Here is a 6,490-nt window from a genome sequence, read left to right on the forward strand (position 1 = left end):
GAGAGAGAGAGAGAGAGAGAGAGAGAGAGAGAGAGAGAGAGACACTGAGCTTGGTGTGTGGTCTTGAAACCTCAAAGCCTACCCCCAGCGACAGGCCTCCTCCAACAAGACCATGCATCCTAAGCCTTCCCAACTCAGTCCATTAACTCAGGAACAAGCATTCAAATTTATGAACCTTCGGGGATAATTTTCATTCAACTCAATGCATACGCCATGGGACTAATTTAATATTTATTCCAGAGGATTTTTGAGAGATTAAAATAAGATAATACATACAAAGACTTAAATAGTATAAGATACAAAGTAGTTAAATAGTATACTATTATCAAATATTACATATAATTATACAAGTTATTAAATGCCTAAAATAAGCAAAAGTCAATGCATGAAGTAATAGTGTATCAAGTTGGATTAAACTGTAAGCAGCTAAAGTTATTTATCCTGAAGAGTACCTATGAGCTTAACCAGGAATAGTACCAAATGATGTATAAAGCCAGCTGGTAAGGGTTGAGGTTGAATTGGGCAGGCAATGAAGGGTGGTTGCTACATATATGTTGACTTATGGACTGAATATTTCATTCAGCAAGTGATACAGCAGTGAATATGAAGGCATAGGGAATAGGATAGCATGGGATTTAAGGCTAGACGATGAGACAATGCATTGGGTCTATACTGGGATGAGTCTAAGATAAAAGACTCTGGGGTCCATATTGTCTGTCTAGATCAGGAGGGAGTCATGACAGACTTTTGATCAAAATGGTGTGAGCTGAACTTTAGGAAAGTTAATCTGAGGGCAGTGTGACAAAAGAACAGCAGATTTTGTGAAAGAAAACTTAGGCATTGAGCGGTCAGGTAGAGTAAATGTTCAGTGCTATAGAGAGGTGGTGGTACAGACCCTAACCATACCAGGACAGTAGGGTGAAAACAGGTTCAGATCGCTGACCGGAGTTTTATTGGACAAGTTAAGAGGATGCCGTGCTTCTTACCCTCTACGCATAGGCAAGAGGTAACCCCTGTGGCTAACCTCCACAAATAGTCAGGGATTCACCACAAGCACACAGAACATTCGTACTTCTGGTCTACCTTTGTGTGGCTCCTTATAAGACTGATGCTTTATCACTTTAGAGTCTTCGAAGGCAACACTAACAATATTAGCAAATGAGTCAATAATAAGCAGCAAGAGCGAAGCTTTTGAGAAGCAGCCATTGTTTAACTGTCCATAACACTGGCTTGACCCTGTAAACATTGAGAGTGCTATTATTATCTTTATCTCGCAGAGAAGATAACGACTCAAAATGAGAATTTTTCTAAGCTTTAAAAAATCTTGGGCTGGAGAGATGGCTCAGGGGTTACGAGTACTGACTGCTCTTCCAGAGGTCCTCAGTTCAATTCCCAGCAACCACGTGGTGGCTCACAACCATCTGTAATGGAATCCAATGCCCTCTTCTGGTGTGTCTGAAGACAGCTACAGTGTACTCGTCATATATAAAAATAAATCTCTAAAAACTTCACATTTCTTGTCTCACCTCAAATATCATCTCTGTAAGATTTTAAGAGTCTGGAGGCCATCTGAGCTCCCCAAAGACCCAGTGATAGTCTTTCATGGTGGTAGAACTTGGATTGTGGCCATTCCTGCACTTTTTGTCTCCTTTAATAAATGATGCTTCTTTAATACAGAGGCTTGTTGGACTCATCTCTGTATTCCTCACAGAAATAGTTCCAGTACACCATGGAGTAGTAGGAGGCTCAGAAAACACTCATTGAGTCGATTGAGGTGTTTGCAACTAATAATCTCCAGTCTACCATGGGTGTGCTCATTTGAATGTGTAATTGCTTAGTTTCCCCCTGGAAAGAGTGTGTTGATACCTCTGAAGTTCTGAGGCATTTAATTAAACGTTATCTTTTCAGAGTTCTTACAGCAAACAACAGAGTACATGTTAAAATGTATTCATTGTTCAGTCCACAAAAGACCTGTGTATCTGTTTGAGAATTCAGTTAACAAAGCCACCGAGGATGAGAAATTACAGTGTGATCCACAGAGTTAGCCAGTTCTAGCCTCCCCAGAATCGATGTTTTCCGATACTCCCTATTCTATTTTGTATTCTCCCTCCCCCAACCCCTTCTTTTTGGTCAGAAGGAATTTCTTCCTTGATAATTCTACACAGTTCTATCTTTTTTTCTTTTTTCTATTGCTCTTACTGCAAAACTTTGCTGATTTTCTGAACTGGCTTATTGAGAGGGCCCATTTTAACCCAAGAGTTATTTCTGGAGCAAGCAGATAGCTGCAACCTCCTGCAGAAATGCTACCACGAGACTCCAGGCTCACAGCCCTCTGATAGGGGGCAAACATATCCCTCCCCATCTTACAGACTGATAGCTGCCAAAATTTGATAGACAAAACTGGTTTCCTGGAAGGCAGCATGGTACTAGGACTCTCCATTTCTCACACAGTGTGTATAAAGGCTTGCATTGGGCATTTGTAATTTTTTTTCCCTTTAGACTTATCCTAGAATATACTTCCAAAAAGTTGCAGCAGAGGGACTTGGAGTAAATGTTTTTATATCATCACTACCTCAGATGAATCATAACCAGGTGAATTAGGACTTTTGTTCAGTGGCTTAAAATAACTGGCTCTGTTAGCTTTCCTTTCCATGCTGTGTGAATCTTAGGCAAGTTGTAGCCTACTTCTAATCCAGTTTCTTCCACTGCCAAAGGATATAATTATAATAACTACCCACTTTTCTGGCTTGGGGGAATGCTAAGGTAAATGAACATGGCTGTTAAAAAATATATAGTTCCCTAACATCATAAATATTCAATAAATAACAGCTGTGAACAAGTCCTCCAGCTGTCTTGTCATGCCTTGTAGACCATGTTGGGTAGTCCTCATGGTTTACCCAGCACATCCTTTCTGTCTAATTAGGAAAGACTCTTGGAGGATTCCCTAAGACCATAGTGCTTTAGGAATGAAGAAAGGCCTGAGAACTTATACTGCAGTACTCTCATGCCACTTGCTCCCCCTTTGATCTGTTTTCTACCTGCCTCTGGCTAACCCTCTGTGTGTGCACTCCAAGTTGCCTACTCACCTCCCTCCTAAATTTCACCTGAACTGGGACACCAAATGACATCCATTGCAAATCCTTCTTGGGCCCAGAAGATGCATGGGCCTCCCTTTCCCTTCCTGAGGCCACAGGGCTTGACCATCAAGCCAGTGTTCCATGAGAATCTCACCCCCTTGTCCAAAGAGGAGTCCCGTGAATGCTAGACCTGAGACTTTAAGCCCAACATGTTTTCCTCCTTAGTAGAAACCTAGAAGTTCATCTTATATTTTTTTCTTTTTGTCTAGTTTTCTGTGTACTTAGACGAATCTAAATCAGTATTATTTGTATTAACAGATATATCTTTGAAATATCACAGATTTCTTTTTTTTTCATTATCTTATAGGAAAAGTCCACATTGTAAATGCACAGAAGCAGAGAGCTGATGCTGCTGGAGGGTGCAACGGGGTTTTGCTTCAGCAAACATTCTTCTGGTCCTGTGATGTATCTCCTTGATTCCTTCCTGTTTTAAAATTAATATAACGCACAATTAATCTTTGTGCTCAGCATTTCTCCAATTTTAAAAAACACTTCTTTGTGTGTGTGTGTGTGTGTGAACTCGTCAAGCAAAACTTTAACAAACATCTCCTGGAAATCCAAAGTAGAGAGCTTTAAAGCGTTCATTTGCTTTTTTTGGCATTCACTTTCTTAAAGAAGTCAAAAAATTATCGAAGCATGACTTTCATTTCAGGGGCTGCATTGGCTATCCTTAATCAAGCTGTGCTTTTCTCAGGGTTCCCCAGTTAATCTCCTAAAATACTTCCTAAGACTTTGCCCCCCACAATGGAATCAAAACTAAATGGTCTGTAATTTCCTCAAGTGTTCCCAGATCCTGTTGTAAATAATGACATTGTGCTGGCCACTTTCCAGTCTGAATAAAGTGACCTTGTAAAAATGTCTGCTCACTCTTCTATAATGTCTTTTTCTGCTTTCTGTAGGGCTCTTGGCTACAGCTTGGCAAACAATACCTATTCCAAGACACACCATTCTTCACCCCAGTCATGTTATTTCCTTCATATAGGCACCACTGGATCCAGAGCTAAAGGACTGATGCTTAAAAGTTAATTAATATTTTAAAATAAGGAATTATAGGTTCACTGTGGTAGAAGGCCAGACTGGATGACCTATGAATATTCGAATTGACAGAAAAAAAATCTATTGTGGTTTTGCAAACTCTAAGACAGTATTGAACTTCCATCCAACCATTAGATAGTTTTTTTTTTTAATTGTAATCATGTTCAATACTTTCTCTTTTCATAACACAAAAACCTTTTAAATTAGTTATTCCAAGCTGGCAGTTAGAAAGGGCACAATTCACCCCATTGGTAAAGGTAGATTTCTATTCTTTCCCAGCAATTATGTTGTATTCAAATAAGAAACACGTGATATCTTGGTTGGGGTGGCACTTCCCATGTTCTCTCCAACTCCCTCCTGCCCCCCAGGAGGAATCAGGATGTCTGGTAAGACCTAGGAACAGAAGCTAAAGCCACTGAGGGGGCAGAGTACTTCTCACATGACGACAGAATGAAAATACAAAAACCCATTAGTGTGCAATAACAGAAGCTGAAAGGGAGAAATAACTGGCCTCTCCGGGTATCTGGCTGTGTGGGACCACCAGCAAGGCAAGCTAATTAAAATTAGAAACTTACAGGTTTTTTTTTTTTTCATGGCCTACATATACATTTTATAAGTTAGGTGTGATGCTGCAGCGAAGAGAAATCAGACAGGTGGTGGTCATGGTAATTTTCATCTCCATGGTAGATTTTTTTTTTTAAGAAAAATCAAATGGTAATAAAATTATAGCAGTATTTTGAACTTCAGAAACCAAATGGTTAAATCGATTTTTAAAGGATTATAAAGCTGAAAAAGAGACCATTAATTCTTTTTATTTTAATAAAGTAGAGAAGAAATAACTACATTGGTGGTAGGGGGCGGCATGTTTGGTTCTGATTCTGCACAAAGCAATTGCTTCTGCTTGAGCTTTCAGAACCATAAACATCACATGCACTTACGGTGGGGGGGGTCACTGTGCATCCATTTCCTTTCCCTTGGTATTGTTCATCTTTATCAAACACCTACAACATAGCGCACTCCATTGTGGGCGGCTGACGGCAAGGTCCTACATAATTAACTAATTGGATGATTCATCCTAAACCTAAATTAGCATTATTAGGTCTTTTATAATGCTCGTTGAAGCACAGAAATTAATTTTCTTACTAACTATGACCACCATTCGCTGTGAGCACAGTATTAAGAGATAATGCCACACGCAGTAGGAAATCTCTATGGGTAGAAAATGAACGTGGTCATCCTTGGTTCACCAATTAGGAAACCTATTGTGTGGCAAAAACATCGCTTCTATGCTGTGATATGATCAAATAGCCATTAATTACCCTCACTAGTGAGAATTACCTTCTTTGTTGAAGAAGTATCACATTCCATATTATAGCTCAGACATGTCAGGAGAAACCAGCAACAAAAACATCAATTTCTAAAAATGATAGATGTGATCCAAATCATGTTAACCTGAAATGTTACAGGTCAAGTTAAATTAGCATAAGCTTTGTTGAGGAACCTGAATAATATAGCTTACCCCTTAGCCTTTAGATGTATTGATTAAAAAGGTCATTGTCACCTACCTACATGTACAAATATAATCAACGTATACTGTTCTCTAGAAAACCAAATTAAAAACAAAACAAAACAAACAAAAAACCAGTAGTATCCAATCCAGGTTCCAGGTAACTGAAAATGCGTTTACTGACTCATGCTGAGGTGACATAATAATGAGCAAACAAGTCCCTCCCTGGGGCTCTTTTGACAGCTGGTGTGCGACTGTGTGTGTGTGTATGTTCACACAAGTGTGTTTGTGTCCATCTATGCAAATATGTAGAGTGCCTTCAGACAGGGTGCAGGGGCTTTCATGATAATCTCAAGGGAATCCCTGGGCAGCCTTTCCTCCACAGTGCACTGCCTTCAAAGGCTTGTGAAAGCAGCCACCCTGGAACGGAGTGATCTCACCATTCAGCAGCCAAGCATGAACAAACATGAGTGTGATCATGAGCTGTGGAAGGCTCACTAGGCAGAGGCATGGTGGACCGGCCAGGAGGAACCTTGCCTCCTGTTGCCAAGGTTTGATCTATCTTCTTTATAAACTGGGCCACTGTGAACTCTAGAGCTCATTTCCCTCATCTTTAGAACAGTACCCAAGGTTTTGTGTGTATGTGTATGTGTGTGTGTGTGTGTGTGTGTGTGTGTGTGTGTGTATGAGAGAGAGAGAGAGAGAGAGAGAGAGAGAGAGAGAGAGAGAGATTTCAACCTGATCCAAGTACTGGCAAAAAAAAACCCTCCAACAACAACAAAACTAGTTAACTTGACTACATAAAAATTAA

Source organism: Mus pahari, chromosome 7 (genome assembly GCF_900095145.1).
Source record: "Mus pahari chromosome 7, PAHARI_EIJ_v1.1, whole genome shotgun sequence".
Classification (NCBI taxonomy): Eukaryota; Metazoa; Chordata; class Mammalia; order Rodentia; family Muridae; genus Mus; species Mus pahari.